Source organism: Juglans microcarpa x Juglans regia, chromosome 1S (genome assembly GCF_004785595.1).
Source record: "Juglans microcarpa x Juglans regia isolate MS1-56 chromosome 1S, Jm3101_v1.0, whole genome shotgun sequence".
NCBI lineage: Eukaryota > Viridiplantae > Streptophyta > Magnoliopsida > Fagales > Juglandaceae > Juglans > Juglans microcarpa x Juglans regia.
This window is the reverse complement of record NC_054595.1, coordinates 6,405,564-6,420,791: the sequence shown is the minus strand read 5'-3', so window position 1 is coordinate 6,420,791 and position 15,228 is coordinate 6,405,564. Positions and strand designations below refer to the sequence as shown.

General features: G+C 35.6%; 1 long non-coding RNA gene and 1 other non-coding gene across 2 annotated transcripts; one reads left to right on the top strand and one right to left on the bottom strand.

Moving 5' to 3' along the window:
* Positions 1-293: 293 nt before the first annotated feature.
* LOC121247964 lies at positions 294-401 on the bottom strand. Its single transcript, XR_005937364.1, has one exon. It is a non-coding gene; the product is annotated as a small nucleolar RNA R71 (small nucleolar RNA).
* A 12,164-nt stretch (positions 402-12,565) lies between these two features.
* On the top strand, positions 12,566-14,228 carry LOC121246944. The gene is made up of 2 exons (XR_005937193.1): positions 12,566-12,626; positions 13,935-14,228. It is a non-coding gene; the product is annotated as an uncharacterized LOC121246944 (long non-coding RNA).
* The last annotated feature ends 1,000 nt before the right edge of the window (positions 14,229-15,228 follow it).

Here is a 15,228-nt window from a genome sequence, read left to right as displayed (position 1 = left end):
CCAGCTAAAACTTGCCAACTGGATTTTAAAACAGGGATGATACAGTTGTTCCCTACTTTTCATGGCTTGAAAAATAAAAATTTATATGTGCACATTAAGGAGTTTGAGGAAGTAGTTGTGACTTTTCATAGTCAAAATATAATTGATGACATTGTGAGACTTAAGTTCTTTCCTTTCTCTTTGAAGGATAAAGCTAAGAGTTGGCTATACTCGCTGACACCGCGATCTATTGGGTCATGGAATGAGATGACTCAGGTATTTTTTAATAAATATTTTCCCCAACATAAGACTAACGCTTTAAAAAAGTAAATCTCTACCTTTGCACAAAAGGATAGTGAGACTTTGTATTAGTCTTGGGAGATATTTAAAGAGTTGTTAAGTATGTGTCCTCACCATGGGTATGAGAATTGGTACTTAGTGAGCTATTTTTATGAGGGACTTACACCTAAAGAGCGCAAATTTGTGAAGATGATGTGTAATTGTGAGTTCTTATAGAAAGATCCTGATGAGGCCATAAAATACATCAATGAGCTTGCTAAAAAAACTCACACTTGGATTGGACCTGGTGCTACTGAGAGCACAAATAGGTCACGACTTGCAGGAAACTCAAATGGTGGTGGAATTTACCTTCTAATGGAAGAGGATAACCTAAAGGCTAAGGTTGAGATGCTCACTAGGGAGCTAGATGTGTTAAAGGCTAAGAACTTAAAGCCAACACACATGGCTAATCATGCAAAGTCTTTTAGACCATGCTTTGTGTGTGGCAGGATAGATCACATCGCCCAAGAGTGTCTCACATTTGCTGAGATGAGAGGGATGTATAAGGAAAAATGTAATGCCTTAGGTATGTACAAGAAGCCTTTTATATCTTTCTCTGATACATATAATCCGGGGTGGCGTAATCACTCCAAATTTAGCTAGAAGTCTGAAAACTAGCCTCCTGCACAACCCCCTAGATCATATCTTGTACCATATCAAACACCTTTTTCTTCTAGGAGTCATTTAGAAGACACTTTGCGTGCTTTTATTGAGACACAGGGTAAGACTAACTAAAAGTTTGAACCTTTGATTACGCAGGTTGTTGAAGAAAATAAGGAGATAAAGAGCCAAGTGTCTAAATTGATGAGCTCCTTGAGTGTGAATGAGCGAGGTAAGTTCCCTTCTCAAACTTAGATCGCACCCCATGGTCAACACATGGCACAAGAGAATTTGAAGGATGTGAATGCCATTATGACATGAAGTGGTAAGTCATTACACATCTCAACAACGAACAAATCAGAGGATGTGGAAAATGATCAAAATAGTAGTGATGCCGAGTTGCCCAAGGATCTTGAGGTGACAAAGAGTCCTGTTAAGGTACCATTCCCTCAAGCTTCAAAATCAAGCAAGTGAACTCTAGATCTTAACAATGAAATCTTAGAAAATCTAAGGCAGGTAAAAATCAATCTTCCTCTTTTGCATGTGATTAAACAAGTTCATACTTATACAAAACTTCTCAAGGATTTGTGTACAATTAAGAGGAAGCACCATGTGAAAAAGACAGTATTCTTGACAGAGCAAGTTAGGGCTCTAATTGAGCAGTGGATTCCTCCCAAGTACAATGATCCTTGTTGTCCAACCATTGCATGCAGCAGTGGAAATCATGAGTTTGGACAAGTTTTGCTAGATTTAGGAGTTACCGTGAATCTAATGCCATATTATATTTATTTGCAGTTAGGGTGTGGGAGAAATCGAACCAACCATTGTGGTATTACAATTTGGGTGATTGTTCAGTCCAAGTACCCCGAGGTGTGGTAGAGGATGTTCTAATTCAACTTAACAAATTTTATTATTCTGTTGATTTCCTAATCCTTGACACTAGCTCTGTTGTTGATTCTACTTCTAAAATTCTTTTGATTTTAGGTAAGCATTTCCTTGCCATTACTAATGCTCTTATTAATTTCAGGAATGGGCTCATGAAGCTGTCTTTTGGAAATATGACTCTCGAGGTGAATATCTTCCATATTGCAAAATAACTAGAATATGATGACGAGAGCCACCAGACATACATGATTGACTCACTCATGGATATGGGAGTTTCTACAACTCAAAATTATGGCACTCGGACATGGCAACTGAGGTTTGAGGAGTTGCCTGAGAGTAGTGAAAAATAAATTCCTTCAAGTGTGGAAGCACTCAAAGTTGAATTGAATCCTCTGCCTAAGGGCTTAAAGCATGCGTTCTTTTTTTCCAGGTGATATTTTTTCTTTTATAATCTCATCTGAATTGTCTGAGTTTCATGGTGAGAAATTAATTCAGACCCTAAGTGAGCATAAGTCAGCCTGAGGTTAGAGCAATGCTGATATAAAATGTATTAGTCCCATAGTCTATTCTGATAAAATTAATTTGGAGTAAGGTATTAGTCCCCTAGTCCCCTAGGCTTAATCCCACTATGAAAGAAGTAGTGAAGAATGAAGTGTTGAAACTATTAGATGCAGGAATCATATATCCTATTGCTGATAATAAATGGGTAAGTATTACACAAGTGGTTTTTAAAAAGGCAGGTGTTACTATGGTGAAGAATGACCTGGGAGAGTTAGTCCCTACAAAACTTGTGACTGGGTGGTGGATGTACATTGATTATAGAAAATTGAATGTTGCCACCCGGAAAGACCATTTTCCTCTCACTTTTATTGATCAAGTTCTTAAGCGTGTGGCTGGTTATCCTTTCTATTGTTTCTTGGATAGTTATTCTGGTTATTATCAAATTGAAATTGCATTAGAAGGCCAGGATAAAACTACTTTCACTTGTCTTTTTGAATTGTGTAATGCACCAGCTATTTTTCAACGTTGCATGATGAGCATTTTTAGTAACATGGTTGAAAATTGCATGAAAGTTTTTATAGATGACTTGATTATTTTTTGGATCTTCTTTTGATGCATGCTTATTGAATTTAGAAAAAGTGTTGACTCGTTGTGAGGAGAAGGAGTTGGTTTTGAATTGGGAAAAATGCCACTTTATGGTACCTTCAGGTATTGTCTCAGGGCATATTCTTTTTTCTAGGGGGATAGAAGTTAATCAACTTAAGATTGAATTAATCTCTAAGTTGCCTACACCTAGGACAGTAAAGGATGTGAGATCCTTTCTTGGTCATACGAGCTTTTATAGAAGGTTCATACAGAATTTTTGTACCATATCTAGACTACTATGTGAACTCCTAGTTAAAGATGTCTCATTTGAGTGGACACAAGCTTGTCAAGAGGCCTTTAAAATGCTAATTGGCAAGCTTACCTTAGTACCCATAATGCAGCCATCTGATTGGATTTTACCTTTTGAGATCATGTGTGATGCTAGTGATTAAGTTGTAGGTACTATTCTTGGACAACGAAGGGAGGGGAAGCCTTTGTCATTTATTATGCTAGTAGAACTCTAAATAGTGCTCAGATGAATTACTCCACCACTGAAAAAGAGTTCCTAGCTGTAGTGTTTTCTTTGGATAAGTTTCATGCTTACTTGATTGGTTTTCCTATTATTATTTTCATAGATCATGCAGCCCTTAAATACCTTCTTACAAAAAAGGATGCTAAGGCACGACTAATACATTGGATTTTACTTTTGCAGGAATTTGACATCACCATCAAAGATAAAAAAATGAGTAGAGAACGTAGTGGCTAACCATCTCTCAAGACTCACACTTGAGGACACCTCTGACCACACCTGCCAATCAGGGATGATTTTTCCCTATGAGCATTTACTTTCTTTTACTTCTCTACCATGATTTGCTCATATTGTGAATTATTTGTCTGCAGGAGAGATACCAGTGGATTGGAGCGCTTAGGACAAGATGAAATTCATGACTGAGGTACATAATTTCTATTAGGATGACCATTTTCTTTTCAAATACTGTCCTGACCAATTTTTAAGGTGTTGCATCCCTGATGAAGAGATTACTAGCGTCTTGAAATTTTGTCACTTCCAAGCTTGTGGAGGCCATTTTTCAATGAAGAAAACCGTTGTAAAAATTCTGCAGTGTGAATTTTATTGGCCCACCATGTTTAAGGATGCAAACATCTATTGTTACTCATATGAAGAGTGTCAAAAGTTAGGAGTTATGTCCTGTCGTAACATGATGTCCTTAAACCCAATTTTAGTGATTGAAATTTTTTATTGTTAGGGCATTGATTTTATGGGACAATTTCCACCTTCTTTTGGATATCAATGTATTATTGTGGCAGTAAATTATGTGTCGAAATGGGTAGAGGCAGCAGCTTGCAGAAGCAATGATAATAGGACGGTAATTAAATTTCTCAAAGAAAATGTGTTATCTCGATTTGGTACACCATGTGTTATCATTAGTGATCGGGGTACACATTTTTATAACTGTTCTTTTGAGATTTTGATGAAAAAATATAGGGTGGTACATAAGATCTCTACTGCCTACCACCCCCAGACAAGTGGATAGGTAGAACTTGCAAACAGAGAAATTAAGCAAATTTTAGAAAAAAGGTCAATCTGGATCGCAAAGATTGGTCTTTGAGACTAGTTGATGCGTTTTGGGCCTACTGTACAGCTTTTAACACTCCTTTAGGCATGTCACCTTATATGCTTGTTTTTGGAAAGCCTTACCACTTACCTATGGAGCTCGAGCATCGAACTTATTGGGTCATCAAGCAGTTTAATTTTGACATGGGAGAAGTAGGTAAGCTTAGAAAATTTCAGTTGACCGAGTTAGAGGAATTGAGAAATGATGCTTATGAGAACTCTAGAATCTATAAGGCTAAAATGAAAGCATTTCATGATAGAAATATTTTGAGAAAAACTTTTAAGGCTAATGATTGAGTGTTCTTATATGATTCTAGACTCCATAAGCATCCAGGAAAACTTCGCTCTAGGTGGACCAGGCCTTTTATAGTGAAGAATGTTTTACCAAATGGGGTGGTAGAAATAGAGGATCCTAAGGATTATTAGATCTTTAAACTAAATGGTCAACGCCTTAAAGTATTGATTGATAGACAAACTCCGAAAGTGGAAGACATTCCACTTGTGGATCCGGTCTATCAACATTGACCACACCACCCAGGTATGTTTTTCATTATTTATTTTGTTTGTTTTGTTTTATTTTTGTTTTCTCTTATTTTCTTTCTTTTCATTTTTGTTTGCTGTTGTTTTCTTTATTTTTGTTTGTAAGTTAGTTTCATTTTGTCATTTCAAGTTACCATCTTTGGTGCTTAGTGAGTTACCTACGTCACACATCAGGTGTATTCTATCCATTTTAGTTACTCCCTATTCAAATTTGATTCTTAAACATTAAGGACAATGTTTCATTTAAGTTGAGGGTAATGGTGTAAAGTCAGTATTTAAAATGCTTGTTGAAACTTTGTGGCATATTTTCATGTGTCAATTTTTTTTTTAATTTGCATCACACGTGCACCTTCTCACATGTGTACTCATTCTCATTCACAGTCATTTTCGTGAATTCACTAAACCCACTATTATCATTTTTTGCTAAAGCATTCACAGAACTCCTAATACACTCATCCAAGTTTTGTGATAAAATGGCGGTTTGATACATGTATTTAGAGAATTCTTTTGTTTAAGTACTCATGTGAGTTTTAGAGATGATTGAGAACCTACAAATGCAGTAAATTGTGATAAGCGTTCATTGATCTATTGAATTGGGCATTTTTTTTTAGAATACCATTACATGGTTTGTGGTAAGTGGTGGATATATTTGGGATATGACGAAAGTCAACTTAAGATCAACGTTTGAGTCTTTCAAGCAAACACTTTCCATCATAGATCCCTAGTAGCCAACTTTGAGCTAATAAAAACATGTATCTTTTTCTTTTCATATGCCCATATCATCCATGCCTCTCCACATTGGAGTATAGCTTATACATTGATTTTTCTACGATTTTTACTTTCGAGTGCATACTAGGTGTGGAATTTGCATTTTATTTCTTTAGTGTTGGATTCAAAAAAAAAAAAAGTCAAGGTTGGGTAGAAATGACAAGAATACCAAAGTGGCGTGGGTTTGCTCTTCAAATTGTTGAAAAAAAAAAATAGAAGAGGAAGAATAAGGAAAAGCATTATTATTCGATAATCTGAAAAGCTTGAGAGCACATCAAGTGAGAAGTTTGGTCTATTGAGATATTTAATAAGATTCTCTGTGTATGTACTTGGAAGTTTTTGAATCATTTTTCATTTAGCCTCGAACCCAAGTCACGTTACAACATTTTTTGTTGACGTTCTGATCCCAAGTAAGCTTTTGGAAAGAGTGGTGGAAGTATCATTTGTTAGCATTCCTATCATAAGATCAATGTTTACTTGTTGCTTGTACATAATTACCTAATTTCCCATGAGGGTATATACACCCATTTTCAACTCTATAGAGAGAATTCTCACACGAAACACTTTTATACCCGTGAGTTATAGAGTTGAACCTTTCGCTTGAGATGTTCTTGATGTTGCATGTGTCAGGGCTTCTAGTTAGATGGATATAGTTTAGAACACACACACACACTTTGTGGATTACTATAGGTGTATTGCTTGTGATAGGGTTATTGAATTCATAAGATTGTTTTGATATGTGAGTCTGGAAAGTGTGACTTGGTAGCCTTTGTGTGTGATTTTCTTTGGTCTCTTTTTTTGATTTGGCTTGAAAATTGCTATGGACTAGCAATGAGTAAGTTGTGGGGTGTGATGAGTGCACGAAAGTGCACTCTAAATACCCTATCATTGGATTAAAATGCAAAAATGTGAATAGAAATAATGAGATGTAATTTATATTATTGAATTTAATATCTATTCACATTGAGATATATTTGAGCATAAATTAATATTTTAAATCTCAAATATTGCAGGGATAATTCCTAATTGTATCAGACAACACTTTTCAACCAAGCAGGATTTTCAACTGAGAAGACTTTTCAACCATTAGAAGACTTTCCAAGGAGTATGACTCTTCAATGTTGGGAGACTTTTCAAATATCACAAGATTGGTGGGGACTGGTTGGTGGGGTATGATATACACCGTTTTTGAAATTTAGTGATATTGTAAAGGAGGGTTGGTAGGTGGATAGAGGGAAGCAGGACTTTGGAACCGATTAGGACTTTTCAAAGGGTGGATAACTTTTCAATTGGAGGATATTGGGCGTAAGAAAAAATGGGTGGTTGTGGGGACTCTTAAACCATTTGATGGCACGTACGAAAGGAGTTTTTAGATTATTTTGAGTTTTCTTTTTGTTGTTCTTTTTGGTAGAGTTTTTGTTGTTCTTGCTCAAATGGACAACTAAATTTTTAAGTAGGGCTAGAGATAAATTTGCACAATAGATGGTGTTTTTAATTTACTTTTAATTTATGTATTTGATTTTCAATTACTAAAAGTCTTTTGTTTTATCATTTTCAATCCATTGTTAATGCTTTCTTCTCCGAATAATCATATAATTTATTCTATTTATGGATTCAGTCATACTTTTTCTATTGAATGGATTAGTTATTTGATTATGTTTGGATCAATTATTTATCTATATTTATTTAATTCTTTGCTGCAATATTGCTCCCTGAGTATATTGTCGTCATTGGAATTTCTTAATAGAGATAATAATTTACGTATTTTAAAAGTGATGAATGATTTTTTAAAGGATTATATTTGGTTTATAAATCTATACATTTCAATTGGGAATTTTGAGAATTGAGTTCCCAATTGAATTATTCAATGAATTAAGAAAAATTAAAATATCAGATTTGTGCAAGTGATTCTTGATGCTTTATTGTTCATCAAATTTAAGTACTTTTTTCGTTAGTCACTTTGCTTCACTTTAATTTATATTTAAAATTAATCTTTGTTCTCCATTAATCATTTAATATTTTTCTTTAATTTCTTTGTTCATTTTGCTATTCTTTTAATTTATTTCTCTGTGGAATTGACACCCAAAAGTTGTGCTACAACTACCGTGTTATTCCTTGAGTATAATCAAGTTCGCTCGACTGTGAGCTCAAGCGAAGGCTAGACAAAAAGTTTGTTCGATGCGCGCTCGACACTCCGCTCGAGCGAATGTCACACAAAATTGAAAATTAGGGTTACCGCCATGTAACCCAATAAATAGGATTGTTTTGTACAATATGATTGTTTTGAACAAAGAAACATAGTCCTAAAAGTATACATTGTGATTCCTCAACATAATAAATCATCTACAGCTCTATGGACGTTGGCACGTTGCCGAACCACGTAAAATTGTGTCGTGTGATTGATTGCTTGACTATTTCTTGTTTACTTTTGCTTATTGTCATCGTTTTCTACCAACAACTAATATCAAGAGTCAAGGTTCGGGTCTGAGAGAGAACGATGGCTGGGGAAGAAGTGAAAGTATCTGGATTGAAAAGTTTGACGACACAAACTTTGGATACTAGATGATGCAGATAGAGGACTATTCTTTAAGAAGAAACTCCATCTTTCACTATTGGAAAAGAAGTCGGACAATATGGAGGATGTTGATTGGAGTTTGTTAGATCGACAGGTTCTGAAGGTTATTCGGCTGACCCTGTCGAGATCAGTTGCACATAACATTATCAAAAAGAAGACCACAATGGATCTCATGACGTCTTTGTGATTTATCAGGTATGTATGAAAAGTCGTATGCTGATAACAAGGTGCACTTAATGAAGAAGTTATTCAATTTAAGGATGGCAGAAGGTACGTTTGTTGCCCAACATCTAAATTAGTTCAATACTATCACCAACCAAATAGTGAGAAGCCATGAGAATGGATGATAGTAATTCTGCTGGAAAGATGAAATTAAAATATGATAATATTTGTGATTTGATTTTAGTTGAGGATGTGCGTAGGAGGGATTCAAGCGAGACCTCGGGGTTGAATTCCACACTGAATGTTAATGCTTAGGGGAGACCTCATGACAGGAACTCAAACAAGGGCAGATCAAAATCAAAGAATAGAGGCAAGAACAAGCCAAGGCCTAGACAGCAGGCGACCTACTGGAATTGTGGCATGTCTGGTCACATAAAAAGGAACTGTAAAAATCTGAAGAAGACAGAGAATGATAGTGCAAATGTGGTAACTGAAGAAGTATAGGATGCAATACTACTTGCAACTCAGGAGTTTCCTTTCACAACTCTTTGCATCGAAAGATCATGTAGAATTACGTTCCTGGTGACTTCGAGAAGGTGCACTTGGCTGATGGAGAGGCATTGAACATGGAATGGGAGACGTTGACGTTGTACTCCCTAACATGAATGTGTGGACTTTGCAGAAGCACGTGGAAGGTTACTAGAGAAGTAATGGTGTTGGCTCGGGGTAAGAAGACTGGAAACTCTCTTAAGCAAGGATTAATTTAGTTGTTAATATTGCATAATTTCAACCTATGTGGGGTCGGTTGTATGAATTTTAGACATTAGTGCTATCTTTCCAAGTGGCAAATTCTGTATCATGCAAAGGACGAGGCTGTTAATTCCCTGCACAGAATAGAACAAAGCCTTAATGAAACACTCTTTCATAAAACGACTATGGAATATTGTTGTTGGAACACTATACCAAGATTCTGCTTTAGATATAGGCTATTGCCAACAAGAAACATGTAAATAGCATCATCTCAGAAAAGCTTACACATATCCTCAATCCATCATCTATTTAAACTCAACATATAATAACAATACATGTACCTTTCACAAGCTTAACACATACACAATCTGTCCAACTTAATGTATCAACATAAACATACATGATTGAAGTTAAAAACTCAACCTCAAATATGTCCATTCCATCAATTATACATAATTTAAACTTAACATACATCAAACTAGCTAACAAATAATGTCTATTCAATCACCTTCTTGATTGGATCCATGAAATCCAACACAACACCATTCAATTATATAAACATAATAGTCCAGGAAAGAGAGTGATAAAGATCTAAATACTTACCAAATGCCATGGTCAAGAGTTGGGCATATGTTGTGGCTAGACAACCTCTACATGTGGCAGAGAGAGACCAAAATATTGGACATGAGCTGCGGGTTTGGTGGCTTGTACAAAAACAGAGAGGGAAGAAGAGAAAGTGGAGTGAACATGGGCAAAATAGGTGTGTCTTGGGGCTAAACTGGTGGTTCATGAGTGGGGCAAAGGAGTTTAGCTAGTATGGGGTGTTGTATGGGGTTGACTAAATGGCCTTCGATGGTGCACAAAGCTGGACATAGCTAGGTGGCTAGCCAGCTCAGGATTCAGGAAGATGAAGAATAGAGCTACTCTCCTTACTATAGAACTTGATCACAGTGGAGGAAACAAATGGAGAAACAGTTTGGTGTCATGGCTGGTATGCTGGTATGGTGGTGTGGCTAATGGCTTGGTTGAATTAAGTGTGAAGTGTGGTTCAAGTGCTAATCCTTGTAAGAAAGTAAAGGAGGGAGAAAGGAAGCCGTTGTGCATAGTTGTCGTGGATACTAGTTGCTGCTGCGCCGCTCATGGGGGCAGGTTGTTTGTTGTTTCTTCTTCATTTGTTGTACAGTTACTGTCATGGTGGCTGGTAAGGCTACTACTGTGGATGGTGGAGAAAAAGGAAAACTAGAGAAAGAACAGAGCATGACAGAACGCAAGTGTCAGTAGTGTAGCTAAAATGGAGGAGAAATCAATTTGTTGTTGTCGACTACTTGATACAGCTATCGTGATTGCTGTTGCTTGAAGTTTGGAACCATGATAGTGGCTGGACTTGTAGCAGCCCTAGATGTGTGTTGTATTAGTGGTTGCTGACTTGTGCACGTTTTGAAGAAGAAGAGGCCTCTTAGCAAGAGCTCAAGTAAGCTGAGAGAGTTGGGAAGTCAGTTATGCTAGCTTAAATCTAACTGACCAATGCCTACCATCAGCAAACACCTCTACTTTAGGCTGAGTTACTATCATCTTGGTTCTATGAGTTTCTAAATTTTCAAATATTTATAATACTTCTCAAATGTTAGGACACATAAGATTTCTTTTCCAATCATTTTCGTTGAGCGAGGTATGTTCGCTTTAGTTCTTCCTAAAGTTGATATTTTTATACATGGTTTATCTTTGTATTGATTGATTCAATTTACCTTTGTTAATTGGCTGAAGAGTTGTCTCATTTGTTAGAAGATGACAAAGTAGTGCTGCAATGGTTTAAGAAATTGGAACTTTTGCACACAAAGATGTCTAATTATGAGATGCAAAGAATATTTATCCATTTTTTTTAATAAAAATGAAAAGTATATGCCCTTCAAAATTAAGTCAGCGTGCATTTTTCACTATCAAATGCTTTTGTTCTTGCATTCTGCAGGATAAAATAAGAAGCATAAATAAAAGATCATTAGACTAGCTAGCCAAGAAGCTTAAAAAAAGACTCAATAAACAAATCTCTTAAGAAAATAAAAGCTAATTTCTACCTAGTTTATAACAATAGTGTCCTTATAAATCTTAACTTGTTGAGTATAAGAGTTAGAATATTATTGTGCCCCCAATTCCCGCTTGTTACTTGGCAGGAGCCGTGACGCCCAGATGTTGGCCGCTCGGGTCATACACCCTCTCATATTGTGATAAGTGTGTGCTCGCATATTTAAATAATGTATACGATTAAATCGTAGCAGAAAATAAAAATATAGTCATAAAAAATCTAACTAATAGTTTAGAGAAATTTAAATTAGATCACCATCCTAGTGCACATAAGTCACTAAGTCTTCCAACAAAAGAGTATTACAATTTATAGTCTTCCAAGAATAACAAAGAGCCAAAAATTAACCTTTATACATTCACAACTCAGGTAGAGCCAGACCTCCATACTCGTATTCATTCTCTGCATTAAAGTGCAAGTTCGAAAATAAGGAAAACTTTAAAATTCAAAAATTAAAATTAAAATTAAAATATAAAACATTGATAAAATAGGGCTACACTTGGTATGTATAATATTGTACGTAAAATTATGCATATGTATAGCATTACTTTTCTTTAAAAGATAGTAAATGTTTCGTTCTTGATTATTTTTACTTATTTTTAGAATTGAAAATGATAGAAATTCTGAAGACAAAAATGATACTCCAACTGGCCAAAGACAAATAACATATAAAAGTTATGTGTAGTATGTGGTATGAAGATGATGAATAAAATTTTTCTATAAATTATCCCATTAACTTCTTCGGAAGCTGAATAATAAAGCTATTTACCACGGCTTTAATTTGAATTATAAACAAAATTAAAAAAATTAGCCGTTTCTGATCTTCCAGTAATGAAAGAACACGAGAACATACAGGCGCCCCCCACACGCCTTCCACACACTATATATATATAACACTGTATATTCACTATTCCTCACACAAACAAATAGCCGTTAGAGAGGGATGGATGAAGGGAGGGAGGGAGGTGGAACACGAGAACATACGCCTGCATATTGCGAGAGAGCTCATGCTTCAACGGAGAGAATGGTGGTTTTCACGGCGATCAAGACGCATCGGATGATCCAAACTGTAAGCATTGCAGTAAATCTGTTGCTGGTTTGGTTTGATTCGTATTCATCGCGGAAGGGATTTCATTGATTCGACTAAGGGATCCACAATTGGACCTGATCAAAACGTGGCCATGCTCTCTTCTCGATCGTTGCTCCATTGAGAAGACAGAAGGTCCCCTCAAGTAAAATCTGTTGAACACCCAATCTTCCGCATTTTAGTTTATTTTTATAATTGATTTTGAGTTTATTTTTATTTATTATTTATTATATATTCAGTCTTTTAGGGTCCAAGAAAGACGGAGACCTTAAGGTCGGCCTCTTGGTATTCTTGGTGGATGAGATTTATTATTCTTGGCCCTTTTATCTTCGAACCGTTTGAATTTAAATCAATTTTTTTTTTTTCCTTTTTAAAAGAAAACCAATCTACCAGTTTTAACGCTTGTCGTGGAGCATATTGGTGCTCGAATTTTATGGGGCGGGGACTGTTGTTACTCTACCGTGGCATGGAGGGCTCTGGAGTCGGAGTGTTACTCTATTTTTGCTTCTTGTCTAGACTCTTGATGAATTTAATCGCTCTCGCTTTTGTCTGTCGTTCTTATAACTCCTTATAAGCTATCTTGGACTATGCTGAGATTCTTGCTCTGTGTTGCATACACTCTTCTTGAGTTAGTTTCTGCACAGATATGGAATATAAATTATTTGAATGAATATAATCATTGGTTGACAGGTTCGGTTCTACTTGTGCAAAGTCCACATACATTCATTAGAATTTAGTGTACATCATATCAAACCAACTCCTTAAATAAACACCTAGTGTTAATAATTGTGCATGACCTCATCTGATAGGATAAATTTGTATGCTTGAGTATTTATATAGGGTTCCTCGTCCTGGAATTGTCCTCTTAAGTTGGACCAGGATGGGGTCTCATGGTCTTTTCACTCCAAATATTCAGCATGCTCATGTATGCCAATTGCAAATGTATTTGCTATTTGCCTCCTCTGGTTGAAACCACATGAGACTCTTAAGTTTTGTAAGATGATTGCCTCGTTTATGTTCTGAAAAGCCTCCATCGATAATAATCTCAGAGAACTTAGTTTAGGTTAGGCGGTCATGCAAAAAAGCGATACTGTTAAAACTAATTCCATTTTAATTCCATTTTTTAGAGAAATTAGTAAGTGAATTATATTAGAGATGACTTGTTGGGAAACTGGTGAATATAATTGTTCTAATCCTTTCATCATTGTTATTAAACCATTATTCCAGAGTCTTACAACGGTGAATACTTCTGGCTCAACTTTTACACATCATATTATATTTTTCTTTTTTAATTTTTCTTTTTTAATTTTTCTTTTCAAATGAGATCAAACTTGTGGAAAGGCTAGAAAGGTAGCCTAGTCGGAGCCGCTCTGTCCATGGAAGATACTTTGGTACGTACCAAGAAAGCTCCCACTAACATTTGGGTCTTTTTTGTATGAAATATTCTTTACAGCTCTCAAACCTCCTGCATGGTGCTTCATATCTATGCTGGATGTATGAAAGGCAGAAAAATTGTCCTGGGTAGATATCTTTCTCTCTTCTAGTTGAACTTAAATCACTTCTTTCTTTAAGTAAGGTGAATGATTTGATTGCAGATTTTAGGATCAATGTTCCTGTATAATTTTTTATAACTTTGGAATTTGTCTGGCCAAATATTTATTACTATGATCTTGAAAAGAAGTCACTCTTTGCATTAACAGATACTGACAACTGCATTATGATAACTACTGTGCTATTGAGGAATCAACACGTATACTCATTAGCTGTTTTGTCTCCTGTGACTCAACTGTCTTCAACCATTATATTTTCTTTCTGTTTGTTACTCTTTCTATGTCACGCAAAACAACAATACTATTAAAACTAATTTCATTTCCTGGAGAGAAATTGAAAAGCATGGTAAAGATGGCTTTTTGGGTACTAGTATTACAAGTGGTCTAATCCTTTCATCATTGTTGTTGTAACATTTTTCCAGAGTCTTACAACAGTGAATATTCCTGGCTCATCTTTTGCACGTCATATTATATTATTCTTATTTCATTCTCCTGTTTAAATGAGATAAGACATGTGAAGTAGCTAGAAAGGCAGCCTAGTCAGAGACTGCTCTGTCTATGGAAGATACTTTGATATATACCTTTCTGGTACTAGAGGGAGACTCATGAAATCTCCCACTAACATTAGAATATTTTTTTGCATGAAATATTATTTACAGCTCTCGACCCTCCTCGGTGGCTTCATATCTTAGCTAGATGTATGAGAGGCAGAAAATTGTCCTGGGTAGTTATCTTTCTCTCTTCTAGTTGAATTTAAATCACTTCTTTCTTTAGGGAAGGTAAATAATTTGATTGCAGATTTTAGGATCCATTCTCTTGTATAATTTTTTATATGTTAGAATTTGTAGGTCCAAATATTAATTACTATGATCTTGAAAGGCAGTCACTCTTGACATTTACATTTATTGACAAGTACTGCATCTTGAGAATTACTTTGCTAGCAAGGCATCAACAGTTATAATCGTTAGAAGCTGTTTTTTCTTCTGTGAGTTAGTTGTCATCAACAATTAGATTTTATTTCTTTTTGTTTTCTCTTTATAGCTTTATAGATCAAACACTTCGTCATTTTACTTGGGTTTTTCGATTGTCGTGTTATATGATTCTATCCTTCACTAACTTTACTTGATTACTAACTTTAATTGTCATGTTTAAGTGTGGTGCGTAATGTGTGGGGATTGAAGAGTAACAAATCTCGTT